Source organism: Bombina bombina, chromosome 7, assembly GCF_027579735.1.
Source record: "Bombina bombina isolate aBomBom1 chromosome 7, aBomBom1.pri, whole genome shotgun sequence".
Classification (NCBI taxonomy): Eukaryota; Metazoa; Chordata; class Amphibia; order Anura; family Bombinatoridae; genus Bombina; species Bombina bombina.
The window spans coordinates 514940057-514961859 of record NC_069505.1 but is presented as its reverse complement, the minus strand read 5'-3'; the positions used below and the strand labels follow the sequence as shown (position 1 = coordinate 514961859).

General features: G+C 39.7%; 1 protein-coding gene across 4 annotated transcripts in view; it reads left to right on the top strand.

The window, feature by feature from the left end:
* LOC128666931 (zinc finger protein ZFP2) overlaps positions 1-21803 on the top strand; it is a 502916-nt gene that overhangs the window by 86287 nt on the left and 394826 nt on the right. For 2 of the 4 annotated variants that reach the window (XM_053721753.1, XM_053721752.1), the window contains exon 2: positions 6070-6162. The exons of the other annotated variants lie outside the window; for them this stretch is intronic. The gene's annotated coding sequence lies outside the window, so the exon portion shown is untranslated. The remainder of the gene's footprint in view (positions 1-6069; positions 6163-21803) is intronic. 4 annotated transcript variants of the gene reach the window in all.

Genomic DNA, 21803 nt, shown 5'->3' with positions numbered 1-21803 from the left:
TTGTTATCTTGGAAAGTTCTGTTTTTAATGGCTATTTCCTCGGCTCGAAGAGTCTCTGAGTTATCGGCCTTACATTGTGATTCTCCTTATCTGATTTTTCATTCAGACAAGGTTGTTCTGCGTACTAAGCCTGGGTTTTTACCTAAGGTAGTCTCTAATAGGAATATCAATCAAGAGATTGTTGTTCCATCATTGTGTCCTAACCCTTCTTCAAAGAAGGAACGACTTCTACACAATTTGGATGTAGTCCGTGCCCTGAAATTTTATTTACAGGCAACTAAAGATTTTCGCCAAACTTCTTCCCTGTTTGTCGTTTATTCTGGACAGAGGAGAGGTCAAAAAGCTTCTGCTACCTCTCTCTCTTTCTGGCTTCGTAGCATAATACGTTTAGCCTATGAGACTGCTGGACAGCAGCCTCCTGAAAGAATTACAGCTCATTCTACTAGAGCTGTGGCTTCCACTTGGGCCTTTAAGAATGAGGCCTCTGTTGAACAGATTTGCAAGGCTGCAACTTGGTCTTCTCTTCATACTTTTTCCAAATTTTACAAATTTGACACTTTTGCTTCTTCGGAGGCTGTTTTTGGGAGAAAGGTTCTTCAGGCAGTGGTTCCTTCCGTATAAAGATCCTGCCTGTCCCTCCCGTCATCCGTGTACTTAGCTTTGGTATTGGTATCCCATAAGTAATGATGACCCGTGGACTGACTACACTTAACAGGAGAAAACATAATTTATGCTTACCTGATAAATTCCTTTCTCCTGTAGTGTAGTCAGTCCACGGCCCGCCCTGTTTTTATGGCAGGTCTAAATTTTTAAATTATACTACAGTCACCACTGCACCCTATAGTTTCTCCTTTCTCGTTTGGTTCTCGGTCGAATGACTGGGTGTGACGTAGAGGGGAGGAGCTATATAGCAGCTCTGCTTGGGTGATCCTCTTGCACTTCCTGTTGGGGAGGAGTTAATATCCCATAAGTAATGATGACCCGTGGACTGACTACACTACAGGAGAAAGGAATTTATCAGGTAAGCATAAATTATGTTATTTTATTGGTACGTCATCTCATTCTGAAAAACTGGAAGGCTTCCTCTGCTCCAGGGATGTCACTATTTTTTAGGGAAATTCAAAGTCAAATTATTTTTGAAACCTATAATAATTCTTCTTTCTCAGAAAATAAAATAACTTTTTTAATTAGTGGCTCCCGATATATTCAAAACTTATCCTCTCCACACAGAAGCAGATCCTAACCCCTTTTCTTAAGTCAAATAGTTTCAGTGAGTTAGTTCTTCTAGATTGGTTCCCACACAAGTGGATTTCCAGTGCCTAAAGAACAAGACTCTGTTGCCCTGTGATTAGAACCGGTTTGGGGAGGTGGGTTTGACTTTTTTTCATTCTCTTTTTTTTTTTTATCCCCAGTTTCTACCCCCCCCCCCCCCTCTGTTTTGTTTGGGTTTTTATCTGAGATTAAAATGGTTTGGGCCCTGACTTTGGCAATGGGGATTGTGAAGCAACATAGCATAAGTTGTTACTGAAGTCAGAACCTCTTTTTTCCAGACATTATAAAGAGGTATAGATAAACAATTGCTGTGGTTTCTTAATTTTAATGATAATGCCCAGTGGCCCCCAGAAATGACCCCTTGCATGATGGGGTTTATAAAATAAGGCCCCTAATAAACCACCTGTCCCAAAAATTGTCAGAATGGTTATACATTTTATAAACTGTGCGAATGCAGTACATGGTATACCTGGGCATTTCGAATCTATCAGGGAAAAGATAGCCACTTAGATCCACCTTGCTGCCCAGATTCAGTTGGCACAAATGGTAAAATTGAGTGGGATCTGCTACTACCCCTGTTAAATAAAGGGTACCATTTATGGGTAGACACCAGCACAGAGCTATTTATATTTTTATTTTATTTTGATACCCTGACCTGTGGCACAGTGCGAAAAAAATCAAAAAGGTTTTCCCCAGAAGCTGACATATGGAAAAAAAAATTTAAGGGCACAATGTCAGTCTTACGCCATGATGAAATCCTAGCCCTTCTGTACACTGACATAAAAGAAGTGTACATGCTCTCCAGAATGCACGATGAAGCTTACAGTGCCAGTGTCTGTAAAGGGTAAAGATACACAGATCCTAGAGCCAAAGTGCATTGTGGAGTACAGCCAAAAGATTGGGGGGGGGTAGATTTAGCTGACCAGTGCCTACAGCCATATCTACATCAAAGAAAGACCAGAACCTGGTATAAAAAGTAGCCTTTTATGTTATGCAGATCGCAGCATTTAATGCATATGTGCTCTACAAAAAGGCAGGCACAGGGAAACCATATAGTTTTTAGGAAAGTTTGTTAAATATTCTATCTGATATTTTGTTTAACCAGAGCCCTAATCCTCCCACATTTGATTCAGAAGATGTCCAGCTGGCATTTGTGTGGCAGGCATTTTTCCTCTAGTATCCCCCCCCCCCCCCACAGCCTGCAAAAAGTTACAGCTGAAACCCAATTAAACTTGTGCATGGGGGGTATCATTGTACTCATGGGACATATTAATATTATAGCAGAAAAACTTATAAGGATGATGGTCCAAATAGCAAAAGGGCAGTGTTTGTGTGAAAAATACAAACTAAAATATAGGACCACTAAATTTGGCCAGGTGTTTTATCTAAGTGGCTACAAAAAGACTGGACATACCCCATTTAAAATTCCCTGAGTTGTCTACTTTGCAAATAGTATGCCATGATGGGGCTATTTTTTATTACTGGCCTGCCATAATGTCTCAAAGGCAACATAGGCCCTGAAAATCAATGTGCCAAATTTCCATGAAAATGGGCAGGTCCCATATTTGCTTCTGTAACTTCCTGAAACATCATAAAACCTGTATGTGGTACATCGCTGAGCACAAATATGGTTGTATTATAGCAGTAAAACATATAAGGATGATGATTGAAATTGCCAAAGTGCAGTGTTTGTGTGAAAAACACAAATAAAAATATAACCTCCTACATTTGGCCAAGTGTTGTGACTAAGTGGCTACAAAAAAAGACTAGACATATGCCTTTTGGAATTACCTTGGGTTGTCTACTTTTGCAAATGTTATGCCATGATGGGGTAATTTCATTCCTAGGCTGCCATAATGTCTCAAAGGCAACATAGGTCCAAATAATCAATGTGCCAAATTTCCATATCTGAAGACTGAAATGGGCAGACCCCATAGTTGGCCCTGTAACTTCTGTAAACTCCATAAAACCTGTTCATGGGGGGTACTATTGCACTCGTAGGACATTGCTAAACACAAATATGGGTGTGTTATAGCAGTAACACATATAATGATGATGATAGAAACAGCCAAAATGCAGTATTTGTGTGAAAAACCCATAGAAGTATTATGACCACTACATTTGGCCAGGTGTTGTGACTAAGTGGCTACAAAAAAAGACTAATAGCCCTTTTGGAATACCCTGGCTTGTCTACTTTTGTAAATAGTATACCTTGATGGGGTAATTTTCATTCCTTGGCTGCCATAATGTCTGAAAGGTGACTTTGGCCCTGAAAATCAATGCGCCAAATTTCCATGTAAATGGGCAGGTCCCATATTGGGCCCTGTAACTACCAGAAATCTCATAAAACCTGTTCATGGGGGGTATCGTTGTACTTGTGGGACATCGCTCAACACAAATATGTTTTATTGCATTAATATCTATCAGGATGATGATATTCACAAAAACATTGCTTGGAAAACATAAAAATTCCTAATTTCTCACACATACTTAGATTTTTTTTTCCACATAAAAAATTATAGGTTATATATAAATATTTGATGTTCAAAGAAAGCCCTATTTGTCCTCTAAAAACAATATATAAGTAGCGTGGGTGCACTTAATGTGAAAGAGGTAAAATATGGTTGAACAGACCTATAGCTGAAATTCTAGGTTTTGTTTACTTTCAGAACTTGCTTAAAATTGCTTATGTCATGAAGGGGTTAATCCAGTGTCCATGTAAAAAACAATATTTAGGACAAACAGGACAACCCCTACGTGGCAGGATAAGACAGCACCTACTTAATATTGAATGGGGTTTTGAGGACTACCTCCTCTCTAAACATTTTAAAGATTTAAACCGATTTAACTAGTTTACCACAGAAATAGAGAGTATTATAATTGGACTGTCATTTTAATTTTAAATGTAATCTCATTGCCCCTTCATATATTGTGAATGTTAAATTAGTAAGACATACATGGATTTAAATGTTTAACAAACATGTATATGTGTAATTATGTGTAGATAGATGTGGATAGGGTTAAAAAACCAAACTTGCACTCTCTGGTCTTTTCCAAACATATGCTGTATTAGTGAGGTCCCTGGCGTCTTTCGGCGTGGATTCTAGTCCAGTCACGTGGACGCACCTAACAGCTGACATAATCCGTCTCCGAGCTTCTATGTGTTTCGTTTGCCAGCGGGCAGACTTTCTCAAGAAGGCTTATTGTGTAGTTCACTAGACCAGTGAACTAAAATAAGATTTCTTGAGAAAGTCTGCCCGTTGGCAGACGAAACGCATAGAAGCTCTGAGACGGATTACGTAGACTCTCACCACCTGTAAGAAAACATAATTAATGTTTACCTTAAAAAATTTCTTTCTTTCATGATGGTGAGAGTCCACGAGACTCCACCCTTATGTTTTAGGGTTCATTTTTGTTTCTTTAGCACATCTTTTTTCCCTGCTCCTTTTATGGCACTTATTCCTTTTTCTTACCTCACTTGCTTGGCTATACGTTAGACTGATGTATGTGTGAGTTTAAAGAGGTTTTATAGGGCTCCTGGGTATTAGGAAACTTTGTCTCCTCCAAGTACTAGAGAAGAGTAATTCCCAGGAGTAATGGATTGTGGACTCTCACCACCATGAAAGAAATTATATCAGGTAAGCATAATTTTTTTGATGGTTTCTTAGGAGGGGGAATTGTAATTCCTCTCTTTTATAGCTCTTTCTTTTAGGGATATTTATCATAGTTTTATTATGGAACTTCTGTCCTACTTTTGAAGATAAAGTATCTTAACTCTTTTACTATCAAAGTTAAATTTATGTAATACTTGTTTTTATGTTCTGATGTTAATCATATTGGATTAAGTTAAGTTAATACTGTTCTTGCTTCCAAAAGTACTTTATTATGGGGATTTTTTTTTATTTATACTTAAAGGGACAGTCAACACCAGAATTTTTGTTGTTTTAAAAGATAGTTAATCCCTTAATTAGCCATTCCCCAGTTTTGCATAACCAACACAGCTATAATTATACACGTTTTACCTCTGTAATTACCTTGTATCTAAGCCTCAGCAGACTGCCCCCTTATTTCAGTTCTTTTGACAGACTTGCATTTTAGCCAATCAGAGCTGTCTCCATGGTAAATTCACGTGCATGAGCTCAATGTTATCTATATGAAACACGTCAACTAATGCCCTCCAGTGGTGAAAAACTATCAAAATGCATTTAGGTTAGAGGCGGCCTTCAAGGTCTAAGAAATTAGCATATGAACCTCCTAGGTTTAGCTTTCAACTTAGGATACCAAGAGAACAAAGCAAGATTGGTGATAAAAGTAAATTGGAAAGTTGTTTAAAATTACAGGCCCTATTTAAAACATGAAAGTTTTTTTTGGACTTGACTGTCCCTTTAACTACTTTTTTTTAGTTGTATACTTAAATGGAGTTTTTCGGTTTCTGTCCTTTTAAAATTTGTCTTGCCCTTATTTAGAGAATTCTCTCTTTGGGGGATATATAATTTTTATATCACAGTACTTTTTATAATGGAGTCTTCTGATCCTGTCCCTAAACCTTCTTGGAAACCTATTGTTTAAGATGTTTATTGTATGCAAACTCTTTTATTCTTATGAGCTTTATTTGTGGAATTTTCTACTTGCTTGTAGTTTTTGCTATAATGGAGCTTTCTGATTCTGGCTTAGAAGCTGGGTGATTTGAACACTTTCCTTTTAATGTTTGTGTGACCCATGTTTAATTATGTTAATACATTCAAACCTAATTTTCCTTCTTTGGGTATTACTGCTTCTTTCATTTCTTCCTTACAGGAAAATTCAACAAAACTGCTTCTGAAATGAAAGAAATCTTCAGATTTTTTTGAATATGCTGGCAGTTCTGCAGCCTTCATGTGAATATAAAAGGTCAGTTAATAATTTACCTTTTTCTATGTTCTTTCTTTAGAAGCTGAAGTTTTCTCTGAGGTTCAGATGTTCTTCTGATTTTCTGTATTATTTTCTGAGCCAGTGAGGTTTTATAACCTGACACTGTTTCTGTTTTTTTTAATGCTTCCAGGGAATGGTCTAGTTAGGTAATTTCTTTTTATCCTTCTGCAAGTTTTTTTTAAAATTTACCTGCCTTTGTTTACTGTACATTGGGATATTTATCCCTTAAGTTAAAGGGGCCATTTCACTTTGGCTAAGTTTTCTAATTTCCCCTGGTAAATAGTACCTCTTTTAGGACCCTTTTGTAGTTAAGGCTGGAGTCCTTTATAGAAGAGCCTTTCTGTAAGCAGATTGTTTATTTGATCAGCTAGCCTTGTTGCTGTGCTGCCGTTTCAGTTTTATAATCTATCTGAGCAGTTTTGTTGACTCTGCTAGTAAGATTTTCTGGGCTTTTTGGGATTTCTTATTGTGCTTATCCTTTTATTTGTGTTTCTATTTCTATCATTATTTATACTATTGTCAAAAATATGTCCTTGGCAGGCCTTCTTTTTGAAGAAGTTTATGGTTGGTCTGCTGCTATTGTAATGCTTGTGGGATATTCCACTATCAGACCAAACTCGGCCAGTAGTGTTCTTATCCCGGCATTGAGGTGGAATGATAGGGAATATCCCAGAGCAGAGAGAGTTTGCAAAATGAGGTAAGCAGTACTCACAATATACAGGGTAGTCTTTTGCGACAGCAGGTAGGTATCAGCAGTTAGGCAGTTCAAGGGTAAATCAATAGGATGGTCAGGCTGGCAGTTTGGCAACAGAATGACAATCCAATATTTTAGGGTTAAGGCAAGCAGAGTAATCAAAACAGGCAGGGTTCATCAACGGTAAAGCAATCCAGCAATACACAGGGGTTAAGGCAAGCAGCGTAGTCAAACAGGCAGAGTTCAGCAACAGAGTATCAATACAGCAATTCAGCATAAAGATATACAGCACCTAGGAGCACAAGAAGTAACACCTATACTTGGGCACAGGTGAGGGAGACTGAGGCCTTTACATAGGGAAGACAGGGCGGGCGGTGATGATATCATCACCGTGCTGCAGTTACACTGCCGTATCCCTAGCAACAGGAGGAGCGCCTGTGTCCGTGGCAACGGCCACAGCAGAGCAGAGAGCAGCGTGACAATTATGGTGTTTCTTTCATGTAATTGGCAAGAGTCCATGAGCTAGTGACGTATGGGATATACAATCCTACCAGGAGGGGCAAAGTTTCCCAAACCTCAAAATCCCTATAAATACACCCCTCACCACACCCACAATTCAGTTTTACAAACTTTGCCTCCTATGGAGGTGGTGAAGTAAGTTTGTGCTAAGATTTCTACGTTGACATGCGCTTCTCAGCATTGTTAAAGCCCGATTCCTCTCAGAGTACAGCGAATGTCAGAGGGACGTGAAAGGAGTATCACTTATTGAATACGATGATTTCCCTAACGGGGGTCTATTTCATAGGTTCTCTGTTATCGGTCGTAGAGATTCATCTCCTACCTCCCTTTTCAGATCGACAATATACTCTCAATTTACCATTACCTCTACTGATAACTGTTTCAGTACTGGTTTGGCTATCTGCTATATGTGGATGGGTGTCTTTTGGTAAGTATGTTTTTTATTACTTAAGGCACCCCAGCTATGGTTTGGTACTTTATGCATTTATATAAAGTTCTAAATATATGTATTCTACTTATATTTGCCGTGAGTCAGGTTCATGTATTTCCTTCTGCAGACTGTCAGTTTCATATTTGGGAAAAACAAACAAGTTTTTTTCTTACTCTGGGTTTAGTCTCTTTTTCTAATTGACTACTTTTTTCTTGCAAAATTGCGGGCGGTATTAGGCCCGCTGGTGCGCCAAATGCTAGACTTTATTGCATCATTTTTGGCGTGAAAAATACGTCTGTGACGCAACTTCGTCATTTCCGGCGTCGTAGTTGACGCCGAGGCCCTACACACGGTTGCATCGTTAGTGACGCAAGTGTGTCATTTCCGGTTATTGTTGGCGCCAAAAACTTTTCAGTTACGTTGTGCGTCATACTTGGCGCCAAACTTTTTCATTATTTTAATACCCCATTGATGTTTGCCTCTTGCCTTTTTTTCTCTATCAGTGGGCTATGCTATTTGCTTTTTTTCCCATTCCTGAAACTGTCATATAAGGAAAGTGATAATTTTGCTTTATATGTTGTTTTTTTTCTTTTACATTTTGCAAGATGTCTCAATCTGATCCTGCCTCAGAAGTATCTGCTGGAACTTTGCTGCCTGACATCGGTTCTACCAAAGCTAAGTGCATTTGTTATAAGATTGTCGAAATTATTTCTCCAAATGTCATTTGTAATAGTTGTCATGATAAACTTTTACATGCAGATAGCGTGTCCATCAGTAATAGTACATTGCTAGTTGCAGTTCCTTCAACTTCTAATGTACATGATATACCTATGAATTTTAAAAAATTTGTTTCTGATTCTATTCAGAAGGCTTTGTCTGCATTTCCACCTTCTAATAAACGTAAAAGGTCTTTTAAAACTTCTCATTCAGTTGATGAAATTTCAAATGACCAGCAACATAATAATTTATCCTCCTCTGATGAGGATCTATCTGATACAGAAGATCCTTCCTCAGACATTGACACTGACAAATCTACTTATTTATTTAAAATAGAGTATATGCGTTCTTTATTAAAGAAGTGTTAATTACTTTGGATATTGAGGTAACCAGTCCTCTTGACGTTAAGTCTAATAAACGTTTAAATGCTGTTTTTAAACCTCCTGTGGTTTCTCCAGGGGTTTTTCCTATTCCTGAGGCTATTTCTGATATGATTTCTAAGGAATGGAATAAGCCAGGTCCTTCTTTTATTCCTTCTTCAAGGTTTAAAAAATTGTATCCTTTACCAGCAAATTCTATAGAGTTTTGGGAAAAGATCCCCAAAGTTGATGGGGCTATTTCTACTCTTGCTAAACTTACCACTATTCCTATGGAAGATAGTACTTCCTTTAAGGATCCTTTAGATAGGAAGCTTGAATCTTATCTAAGGAAAGCCTATTTATATTCAGGTCATCTTCTCAGACCTGCAATTTCTTTGGCTGACGTTACGGCTGCATCAACTTTCTGGTTGGAGAATTTAGCGCAACAAGAATTGGATTCTGATCTATCTAGCATTATTCGCTTACTGCAGTATGTTAATCATTTTATTTGTGATGCCATTTTTGATATTATCAAAATTGATGTTAGATCCATGTCTTTAGCTATTTAGCTAGAAGAGCTTTGTGGCTTAAATCTTGGAATGCTGATATGATATCTAAGTCTAGATTGCTATCTCTTTCCAAGGTAATAATTTATTTGGTTCTCAGCTGGATTCTATTATTTCAACTGTTACTGGGGGAAAGGGAGTTTTTCTGCCTCAGGATAAAAAACCTAAGGGTAAATCTAAGGCTTCTAACCGTTTCTCCTACATTGGTGTGTCCGGTCCACGGCTTCATCCTTACTTGTGGGATATTCTCTTCCCCTACAGGAAATAGCAAAGAGAGCACACAGCAAGAGCTGTCCATATAGCCCCCCCTCTGGCTCCGCCCCCCAGTCATTCTGTTTGCCTGCTCTGAACAAGTAGCATCTCCACGGGGATGGTATAGAGTATGTGGTGTTAGTTGTAGTTTTATTTCTTCTATCAAGAGTTTGTTATTTTAAAATAGTGCCGGTTTGTACTATTTACTCTACAACAGAAAGTGATGAAGAGTTCTGTTAAAAGAGGAGTATGATTTTAGCACCAGTAACTAAAATCCATTGCTGTTACCACGCAGGACTGTTGAAACCAGAGAACTTCAGTTGGGGGTAACAGTTTGCAGACTTATCTGCTTCAGGTATGACCAGTCTCTTTTCTAACAACACATAGTAATGCTAGAAGACTGTCAGTTTTCCCTTATGGGACCGGTAAGCCATTTTCTTAGACTCAGTAACAGATTAAAGGCTTATAAATTGGGCTCTATACTGGTTGACACTATTGTGGGCTAAATCTATTTGCTTATATCATATTCTTATGACATTTGGAGTGTTTTATGAACTTAGAAACACTTTTGGGAACGTTTTAATTATGCCTGGCATTGGTTTAGACCCCTAATCTAGTCAGAAAGGCCCCTTCACTCTGGTATGCAGAGGGAGGAGGCCTCATTTTCGCGCCTCAGTTGCGCAGTTACTTCCAAAGGCAGTGCATGCAGCTTCATGTGAGAGGGTCCTGTGGCTGAGAAACAGACTCCAAAAGGCTTATTTCTGTGGTGAATAACCCCTAAGGAAGGTAAAAGCCGCAGCAAAGTCTGTGGCAGGGACTGTAGTGTGTTTAAACTGGTAAATTGAACAAATAGCTCCGGTTTGCTCATTTAAGGGTTTAGAGACTTGAAATTTGGTGTGCAATACTTTCAAAGCATTAAGACACTGGGGTGTAAATTTTGTAAAGATCGGATATTTCCTTCATAGTTTTTCAAACATTCAGAAATAAAGTGTGCGCTTTTTATTATTTAAAGAGACAGTAACGGTTTTGTTTAAAAACGTTTTTACTGCATTAATAGCCTGCCAAATTCTGTCTAACATGTCTGTACCTTCAGATAGCATATGTTCTGTGTGTATGGAGGCCAAGGTGGTTCCCCCTTTAAATGTATGTACAAATTGTGCCATGGCGTCCAAACAAAGTAAGGACAGTACTGTCACATTTAATAAGGTTGCCCAAGATGATTCTTCAAATGAAGGTAGTGGGGATAGCTCATCATCCTCTCCTTCTGTGTCAACACCAGTTTTCCCGCGCAGGCGATACCTAGTACATCTAGCGCGCCAATGCTTGTTACTATGCAGCAATTAACTGCAGTAATGGATAATTCTATAGCAAATCTTTTATCCAAACTGCCTGCATTTCCCAGAAAGCGTGATTGCTCAGTTTTAAATACAGAGGATGAGCAAGTTGGCGCTGACGATAATTTATCTGTTATTCCCTCACATCAATCTGAATTGGCAGTGATTCAGGAAAAGTTTCTCAGCAGGCAGAACCTGATATCGTGGCATTTAAATTTAAGTTAGAACATCTCCGCGCCCTGCTTAAGGAGGTGCTAACTACTCTCGATGATTGTGACTCTTTGGTGATTCCAGAGAAGTTGTGCAAAATGGACAAATTCTTAGAGATCCCTGTGCACGCTGATGCCTTTCCGATACCCAAGAGGGTGGCGGACATAGTGACTAAGGAGTGGGAGAAGCCAGGTATACCTTTTGTTCCACCTCCTATATTTAAGAAAATGTTCCCCATTGTCGACCCCAGAAGGGACGCATGGCAAACGGTCCCTAAGGTAGAGGGGGCAGTTTCAACGTTAGCCAAGCGCACAACTATTCCTATTGAGGACAGTTGCGCTTTCAAAGATCCTATGGATAAAAAATTGGAAGGATTGCTTAAAAATATATTTGTTCAGCAAGGTTTCCTTCTTCAACCAATTTCGTGCATTATTCCTGTCACCACGGCAGTGTCTTTTTGGTTCGAGGAACTAGAAAATTCGCTCCAAAAGGAGACTCCATATGATGAAGTCATGGACAGAATTCACGCACTAAAGTTGGCTAATTCCTTTATTTTGGATGCCGCTTTTCAATTGGCTAAGTTAGCGGCGAAAAATTCAGGTTTTGCAATAGTGGCGCGCAGAGCGCTTTGGCTAAAATCTTGGTCGGCGGATGTGTCGTCCAAAATAAAATTGCTTAATATTCCTTTCAAGGGTAAGACCCTTTTCGGGCCGGAATTGAAGGAGATTATTTCAGACATCACTGGGGGAAAGGGCCATGCCCTCCCACAGGATAGGCCTTTCAAGGCTAAGAACAAATTAATTTTCGTTCCTTTCGCAATTTCAGGAACGGACCGACTCCTAACTCTGCAGCCTCTAGACAAGAGGGTAACACTTCCCAGCCTAAACCAGCATGGAAACCATTGCAAGGCTGGAACAAGGGTAAACAGGCCAAGAAGCCTGCTGCTGCTACCAAGACAGCATGAAGGGGTAGCAGACTTTCTCTCTTTGCTCAGGCTTGGGCAAGAGATGTTCCGGATCCCTGGGCACTAGAAATAGTCTCTCAGGGGTATCTTCTAGAGTTCAAGGAACTTCCTCCAAGGGGAAGGTTCCACATGTCTCGCTTATCTTCAGACCAGATAAAGAGACAGGCATTCTTACATTGCGTAGGAGACCTATTAAAGATGGGAGTGATACACCCAGTTCCAACAGCGGAACAAGGTCTGGGTTTTTACTCAAACCTGTTTGTAGTTCCCAAAAAAGAGGGAACTTTCAGGCCAATTCTGTATCTAAAAATTCTAAACAAATTCCTCAGAGTTCCATCATTCAAAATGGAAACCATTCGGACAATTTTACCAACAATCCAGGAGGGTCAATATATGACTACCGTGGACTTAAAGGATGCGTACCTGCATATTCCTATCCACAAAGATCATCAGTTCCTGAGGTTTGCCTTTCTGGACAAACATTACCAGTTCGTGGCTCTTCCATTCGCTTTAGCCACTGCTCCCAGAATTTTCACAAAGGTGCTAGGGTCCCTTGGGCATTGCTGTAGCACCTTACCTAGACGACATTCTAATCCAAGCGTCGTCCCTTTCCAAAGCAAGGGCTCATACAGACATTGTTTTAGCCTTTCTCAGGTCTCACGGGTGGAAGGTGAACGTAGAAAAGAGTTCCCTGTCCCTGTCCACAAGGGTTCCCTTTCTGGGAACAATAATAGATTCTGTAGAAATGAAGATTTTCCTGACAGAGGTCAGAAAATTAAAGCTTCTAAACGCTTGTCAAGTTCTTCAATCTATTCCTCAGCCTTCCATAGCTCAGTGCATGGAGGTAATAGGATTAATGGTTGCAGCAATGGACGTGGTTCCTTTTGCTCGAGTTCATCTAAGACCATTACAACTGTGCATGCTCAAACAGTGGAATGGGGATTATGCAGACTTGTCTCCCCAGATTCAAGTAGACCAGGTAACCAGAGACTCACTCCGCTGGTGGTTGACTCAGGATCACCTGTCTCAGGGAATGAGTTTCCGCAGACCAGAGTGGGTCATCGTCACGACCGACGCCAGTCTCTTAGGCTGGGGCGCGGTCTGGGACTCCCTGAAAGTTTAGGGTCTTTGGTCTCGGGAAGAGTCTCTCCTCCCGATAAACATTTTGGAACTGAGAGCGATATTCAATGCGCTCCTGGCCTGGCCTCACCTAGCGAAGGCCAGATTTATAAGATTTCAGTCGGACAACATGATGACTGTAGCGTACATCAATCATCAGGGGGGAACAAAGAGTTCCTTGGCGATGAGAGAGGTATCCAGGATCATCAAATGGGCGGAGGATCACTCCTGCCACCTATCTGCAATTCACATCCCAGGAATAGACAACTGGGAGGCGGATTATTTGAGTCGTCTGACTTTCCATCCGGGGGAGTGGGAACTTCACCCGGAGGTTTTTGCCCAGTTAACTCAACTATGGGGCACTCCAGATATAGATCTGATGGCGTCTCGTCAGAACTCCAAGGTTCCTCGATACGGGTCCAGATCCAGGGATCCCAAAGCGACACTAGTGGATGCATTAGTGGCGCCTTGGTCGTTCAATCTAGCTTATGTGTTTCCACCGTTCCCTCTCCTTCCCAGGCTTGTAGCCAGGATCAAACAGGAGAAGGCCTCGTGATTCTAATAGCTCCTGCATGGCCACGCAGGACTTGGTATGAAGACCTGGTGAATATGTCATCAGCTCCACCATGGAAGCTACCTTTGAGACAGGATCTTCTAGTACAAGGTCCATTTGAACATCCAAATCTAGTCTCTCTGCAACTGACTGCTTGGAAATTGAACGCTTGATTCTATCGAAGCGTGGGTTTTCAGATTCAGTTATAGATACTCTGGTTCAAGCCAGAAAACCTGTAACTAGGAAAATTTACCATAAGATATGGCAAAAATATATCCGTTGGTGTGAATCCAAGGGATTCTCTTGGAGTAAAATTAAAATTCCTAAGATACTTTCCTTTCTCCAAGAGGGTTTGGATAAAGGTTTGTCAGCTAGTTCTTTAAAGGGACAGATATCTGCTCTGTCTGTTTTTGTTACACAAACGTCTGGCAGCCGTGCCAGATGTACAGGCGTTTGTACAGGCGTTAGTTAGAATCAAGCCTGTCTACAGACCCATGACTCCTCCTTGGAGTCTAAATTTAGTTCTTTCAGTTCTTCAGGGGGTTCCGTTTGAACCCATGCATTCCATAGATATTAAGTTACTATCTTGGAAAGTTCTGTTTTTGGTTGCTATTTCTTCTGCTAGAAGAGTTTCTGAATTATCTGCTTTGCAGTGTACTTCTCACTATCTGGTATTCCATACAGATAAGGTAGTTTTACGTACCAAGCCTGGTTTTCTTCCAAAGGTGGTTTCCAACAGGAATATTAACCAGGAATTAGTTGTTCCTTCTCTGTGTCCGAATCCAGTTTCGAAGAAGGAACGTTTGTTACACAACCTAGATGTGGTCCGTGCTTTAAAATTCTATTTAGAAGCAACAAAGGATTTCAGACAGACATCATCCTTGTTTGTCGTTTATTCTGGTAGGAGGAGAGGGCAGAAAGCTACTGCTACCTCTCTTTCTTTTTGGCTGAAAAGCATCATCCGATTGGCTTATGAGACTGCCGGACGGCAGCCTCCTGAACGAATTACAGCTCACTCTACTAGAGCTGTGGCTTCCACATGGGCCTTCAAGAACGAGGCTTCTGTTGATCAGATCTGTAAGGCAGCGACTTGGTCTTCTCTGCATACTTTTGCCAAATTTTACAAATTCGATACTTTTGCTTCTTCGGAGGCTGTTTTTGGGAGAAAGGTTTTGCAAGCCGTGGTGCCTTCCGTTTAGGTAACCTGACTTGCTCCCTTCCTTCATCCGTGTCCTAAAGCTTTGGTATTGGTTCCCACAAGTAAGAATGAAGCCGTGGACCGGACACACCAATGTAGGAGAAAACAGAATTTATGTTTACCTGATAAATTTCTTTCTCCTACGGTGTGTCCGGTCCACGGCCCGCCCTGGCTTTTTGTCAGGTTTAATTTTTTTTATTCCATACACTACAGTCACCACGGCACCCTATAGTTTCTCCTTTTTCTCCTAACCGTCGGTCGAATGACTGGGGGGCGGAGCCAGAGGGGGGGCTATATGGACAGCTCTTGCTGTGTGCTCTCTTTGCCATTTCCTGTAGGGGAAGAGAATATCCCACAAGTAAGGATGAAGCCGTGGACCGGACACACCGTAGGAGAAAGAAATTTATCAGGTAAACATAAATTCTGTTTTTTGTTCCTTTCGTCAGAATAAGGAACAAAAATCTAATCCTTCCCCCAAGGAATCTGTTTCCAATTGGAAGCCTTCCTCAAATTGGAATAAATCCAAACCATTTAAGAAACCAAAGTCAGCTCCTAAATCCACATGACGGTGCGGCCCTCATTCCAGCTCAGCTGGTAGGGGGCAGACTAAAGGTTTTTCAAGGATTTTTGGATAAATTCTGTCCAAAATCAATGGATTCAGAGCATTGTCTCTCAAGGGTATCGAATAGGATTCAGAGTAAGACCTCCTGTGAGAAGATTTTGTCTCTCACGTATCCCAGCAAATCCAGTAAAAGCTCAGGCTTTCCTGAAGTGTTTCAGACCTGGAGTCTTCAGGGGTAATCATGCCATTGGGGTTTTATTCAAATCTATTCATTGTCCCAAAGAAGGAAAATTTTTCAGACCAGTTCTGGATCTGAAAATCTTGAATCGTTATGTAAGAGTACCAACTTTCAAGATGGTTACTATAAGGACTATTCTGCCTTTTGTTCAGCAAGGACATTATATGTCTACAATAGACTTGCAGGATGCATACCTTCATATTCCGATTCATCCAGAACATTATCAGTTCCTGAAATTCTCTTTTCTAGACAAGCATTACCAATTTGTTGCTCTTCCATTTGGCCTAGCAACAGCTCCAAGAATCTTTTCAAAGGTTCTAGGCGCCCTACTTTCTGTAATCAGAGAGCAGGGTATTGCAGTGTTTCCTTATTTGGACGATATCTTGGTACTATCTCAGTCTTTACGTTCTGCAGAATCTCACACGAATCAACTAGTGTTGTTTCTTCAAAAACATGGTTGGAGGATCATTTTACCAAAGTTTTTTGATTCCTCAGACAAGGGTCACCTTTTTAGGTTTCCAGATAGATTCAGTGTCCATGACTCTGTCTCTAACAGACAAGAGACGTTTGAAATTGGTTGCAGCCTGTCGTCACCTTCAGTCTCAGTCATTCCCTTAAGTGACTATGTGCATGGAAGTTTTAGGCCTCATGACTGCAGCATCGGACGCGATTCCTTTTGCTCGTTTTTACATGAGACCTCTTCAGCTTTGTATGCTGAATCAATGGTGCAGGGATTATACAAAGATATCACAGTTAATATCCTTAAATACCAATGTTCGACACTCTCTGACGTGGTGGTTAAATCACCAACGTTTAGTTCAAGGGGCTTCTTTTGTTCGACCAACCTGGACTGTGATAACTACAGATGCAAGTCTTTCAGGTTGGGGAGCTGTTTGGGTATCTCTGAATGTTCAAGGGGTTTGGAAATATCAAGAGGCGAGATTACCAATCAATATTTTAGATCTCCGTGCAATTTTCAGAGCTCTTCAGTTTTGGCCTCTGTTGAAGAGAGAACCGTTCATTTGCTTCCAGACAGACAATATCACAACTGTGGCTTATGTCAATCATCAGGGTGGGACTCACAGTCCTCAAGCCATGAAAGAAGTATCTCGGATACTTGCTTGGGCGGAATCCAGCTCCTGTCTAATCTCTGCGGTGCATATCCCAGGGGTAGACAATTGGGAAGCAGATTATCTCAGTCGTCAGACTTTACATCCAGGAGAGTGGTCTCTCCATCCAGATGTGTTTTCTCAGATTGTTCAGATGTGGGGTCTTCCAGAGATAGATCTGATGGCCTCTCATCTATACAAGAAACTTCCCAGATACCTGTCCAGGTCCAGGGATGTTCAGGCGGAAGCAGTGGATGCGCTAACCATTCCATGGAATTATCATCCTGCTTACATCTTCCCGCCTCTAGTTCTTCTTCCTAGAGTGATTTCCAAAAGCATGCAGGAACAATAGTTTGTGTTGCTGGTGGCTCCAGCATGGCCACTCAGGTTTTGGTATGCGGATCTTGTTCGGATGTCCAGTTGCCAACCTTGGCCACTTCCGTTAAGGCAAGACCTACTATCTCAAGGTCCATTTTTCCATCAGGATCTCAAATTATTAAATTTGAAGGTATGGAAATTGAACGCTTAGTACTAAGTCATAGAGGTTTCTCTGACTCAGTGATTAATACTATGTTACAAGCTTGTAAATCTGTTTCCAGAAAGATTTATTATCGAGTTTGGAAGACTTACATTTCATGGTGTTCTTCCCATACATTTTCTTGGCATTCTTTTAGAATTCCTAGAATTTTACAGTTTCTTCAGGATGTTTTGGATAAGGTTTTGTCTGCAAGTTCCTTGAAGGGACAAATCTCTGCTCTTTCAGTTTTATTTCACAGAAAGATTGCTAAACTTCCTGATATTCACTGTTTTGTACAGGCTTTAGTTCCAATTAAGCCTGTCATTAAATCAATTTCTTTTCCTTGGAGTCTCAATTTGGTTTTGAAGGCGTTACAGGCTCCTCCGTTTGAGCCTATGCATTCTTTGGACATTAAACTACTTTCTTGGAAAGTGTTGTTCCTTTTGGCTATGTCTTCTGCTAGAAGAGTTTCTGAGCTATCTGCTCTTTCTTGTGAATCTTCTTTTCTGATTTTTCATCAGGATAAAGCGGTTTTGCTGACTTTTTTTAAATTTTTACCTAAGGTTGTGAATTCTAACAACATTAGTAGAGAAATTGTTGTCCCTTCCTTGTGTCCTAATCCAAAGAATTCTTTGGAAAGATCTTTACATTCTTTGGATGTGGTAAGAGCTTTGAAATATTATGTTGAAGCTACTAAAGATTTCAGAAAGACTTCTAGTCTATTCGTTTTATTTTCTGGTCCTAGGAAAGGTCAGAAAGCTTCTGCTATTTCCTTGGCTTCTTGGTAAAAACTTTTGATTCGTCAAGCTTATTTGGAGTCGGGTAAGATCCGCCTCAGAGAATTACAGCTCATTCTACTAGGTCAGTTTCCACTTCATGGGCTTTTATGAATGAAGCTTCTGTTGATCAGATTTGCAAAGCAGCAACTTGGTCTTCTTTGCATACATTTACTAAATTCTACCATTTTTATGTATTTGCTTCTTCAGAAGCAGTTTTTGGTAGAAAAGTTATTCAGGCAGCAATTTCGGTTTGATTCTTCTGCTGATGTTTTAAGTTTTCTTATCATTAAGAATAAAACTTCTAATTTGGGTTGTGGATTATTTTTTCAGCGGAAAATGGCTGTATTTTATTTTTTATCCCTCCCTCTCTAGTGACTCTTGCGTGGAGTTCCACTTCTTGGGTATTTGATATCCCATACGTCACTAGCTCATGGAATCTTGCCAATTACATGAAAGAAAACATAATTTATGTAAGAACTTACCTGATAAATTCATTTCTTTCATTTTGGCAAGAGTCCATGAGGCCCACCCTTTTTATGGTGGTTATGATTTTTTTGTATAAAGCACAATTATTTCCAAATTCCTTTGTTGATGCTTTTTACTCCTTTCTTTATCACCCTACTACTTGGCTATTCGTTAAACTGAATTGTGGGTGTGGTGAGGGGTGTATTTATAGGCATTTTGAGGTTTGGGAAACTTTGCCCCTCCTGGTAGGATTGTATATCCCATACGTCACTAGCTCATGGACTCTTGCCAATATGAAAGAAATGAATTTATCAGGTAAGTTCTTACATAAATTATGTTTTTTAAGCTTCTAATCATTTTTGTGTTTTCTTCTATTTGGATTAGGCCTTAATGGCCAGGATATTGTCACCCATTTCTAATTTTGCTTGTGCTTATTCCAATTCCTTGTCGAAATTATGGATATTTATTTGTTTATCAGTTTCTGATATCTTTTTTTGAACAAGCATTTGCAGTTTTAGCTTTATCATTTGGTCTTGTTTCAGTTCCTAATTTTTGTTTTCTAGTTTATGGGTGCCCTTTTGTCTTTAAAATAACGCAGGGTGTTGCAGTGTTTCTTTGTCTGGTTCTTATATTTTTATTTAACCATTTCTTTCTCCAGCAGTCTGGTGGTGTTCAACAGCATGGTTGGAATTACTTTTTTCCAAGGTGTTCCTTAATTCTTCAGACAAAGGTTCCTTTCTGGGGTAGGGGTAGCATTTGGATTTAATATCCATGAGATTTTCTCTGTTTAGAGAAAGCTGAAGTTAGTTGTATTTAGCTTAATTCTTCAGTTTCTTAATTTTCCCTCAGGTGTTTTTTTAGTATGGGGGTATTTAATTCATTCTTGAACTCTGTACTTTTTTCAGGGCTCTTCAGAGTGGGCCTCTATTTTCTATTTCCTATTTCTATCAGGCAATGGTTTTTGTAATGGCTTATATCAATCATCGGGGGGATTTTGCAGTTCACTAGCCACGAGGGAAGTGTTTGGCTTTCTCTTATAGGCAAAATCCAGTTGTTGTCTGTTTTTTCTTAATAAGGCAGTTTCTGCGTTCAGGTGTATGGTCTCCCCCCCCCAGGATGTTGTTTTCAATCAGATTATAGTTTTTTTTGAGGCCTCTCGGAGATAAGTTTGTTATCCTCTTGGCTAAACTTCCCAGATACCTTGTGAGGTCAGAGGATTCTCAGGCAGAGTTTGTGGATGCTTTAGTAGCTTCTTTGCTTGTGTATGTGTTTCTTCATTTGGTTCCTTTTCCCCAGAGTAGTTTAAAGTTCAGGCAAGAGGCATTTTCAGTCTCTCATTGCTCCAGTCTGGCCTCTGAGTTTTTTTTATGTGTAGATCTGGTTTAGATGATCAGTAGCCTGGGCTTCTTTCTTTTAGGACTATTTTTTTCCTTCCAGATCTCAAATCTTTCAGCCTAATAGCATGAGGTTTGAGTGATTGATTTTAAAGCTTTGTTTTCTTAGAGTCTATGGTTGTGACTCAGAAGCTTGTGTCTAGGAAGCTTTCTTGATCATGTATGCTAGGCCCTTTTATTCCCTAATGTTTTTGGAATATGGCTTCTCCTGCTATTCTTAGTGAATTTCTTTGTGCAGGCTGGATTGAATTAAGTCTTATCCCATAGTCTACGGAAAGGACAGTTTTCTGCTTTTTACAAATTTTTTTTCATTAGCAATATTGCTTAACTTTCTGTTGTCATGTTTTTTATTTTTTTTATTTAGGTTTTTGGCCCGTATTCAGATTGATATGCCAATCTCTCCACCTTGAGGTCTGGGCTTTGTTTTGATGTTTTGTGCTCCATTTGATAGGGTATTTTTTAAACTATCTTTTTTTTTTGTGTGTGTGGAAGTTTTTGTTCCTTTTGGCCATCTCTTCTGCTAGAAGAGTTTCTGAGCGATCTGCTATCTCCTTATCTTTTTCTCTTTTAGGATAAGGTGGCTTTTGGGAATTTGTTGTTCCTTCTTTATGTTCTATTTTTAGATTTGTTTTAGAGAGGTTTCCTTTCATTTTGTTATTGTCAGAGCCCTGCAGTTCTATGTTGGGGGGGCTACTGAAATTAGAGCAAGTGCTTTCTCTTGGTTTTTGCTTGGAGCTTATGCTCCACCTTAATAGTTTTTTTTTTTTTCTTCCCCCAGTTCAGTTTTGTCTTCTTTGCTTTCTGGAATGAGACTCTTTTGACCTATTTTTAACTAACAGCCTCTTGGTCTTTCTTGTTTCTTTTTCTTTATTTTCTTCCATTGTTTGCTTCTTCTGTGGCAGCCTTTGGTAAAACGTTATTCTGGGAATGGATTTAGCATTATTTTACCTGTTAGTTATTTTATGTGTCCAATTGGATAACAATACATCACAGACCACCATGCTACACCTGATGCAATATTGATAAGTTTGTAGCATGAAATAGACATATTGCAACTTTGGTGGATTTGATTGGAGTTTTCAGTAAAACAGCAGTGATTTTATTGATGTACAATTTGTATATAAATGTGAAGTAAGTGTTACTAGTTTATTGTGCCTAATGAAACAGAGGGTCGAACCTCTGAGAAACATGTTGCACTTTATTAGGGGGCTCCTATGTGATCCCTTTTTATGATATTTTAATTGTTTTTAGCGGTTCAAAACATACTTTCTGCTGATTTGGTTCTGGAGTCGCACTGAAGGCCTGTGCAGTTTCTGGGTCTCATCACCGGGTGTCCAGTGAGCTGATACATTGTCAAGAGTGTCTGTTTTCACTAGCACAAGAGTGTGCTTTACACTTTGTGAATACGTTATCACACTTTCCTTTATACATTGGTTAATTTTTGGATTACACAATGCTTATTTGTATCTTTAATAATTGATTTTTAAGCATTGTTTTTTTTTTTAGAATCTATGGTTGAGACTCAGAAGTTTATGTCTAGGAAGCTTTCTTCAAGGTCTGCTAGGCCCTTTTATTCCTTAATGTTTTTGGTATATGGCTTCTCCTGCTATTCTTACATAATTTCTTTGTGCAGGTTGGATT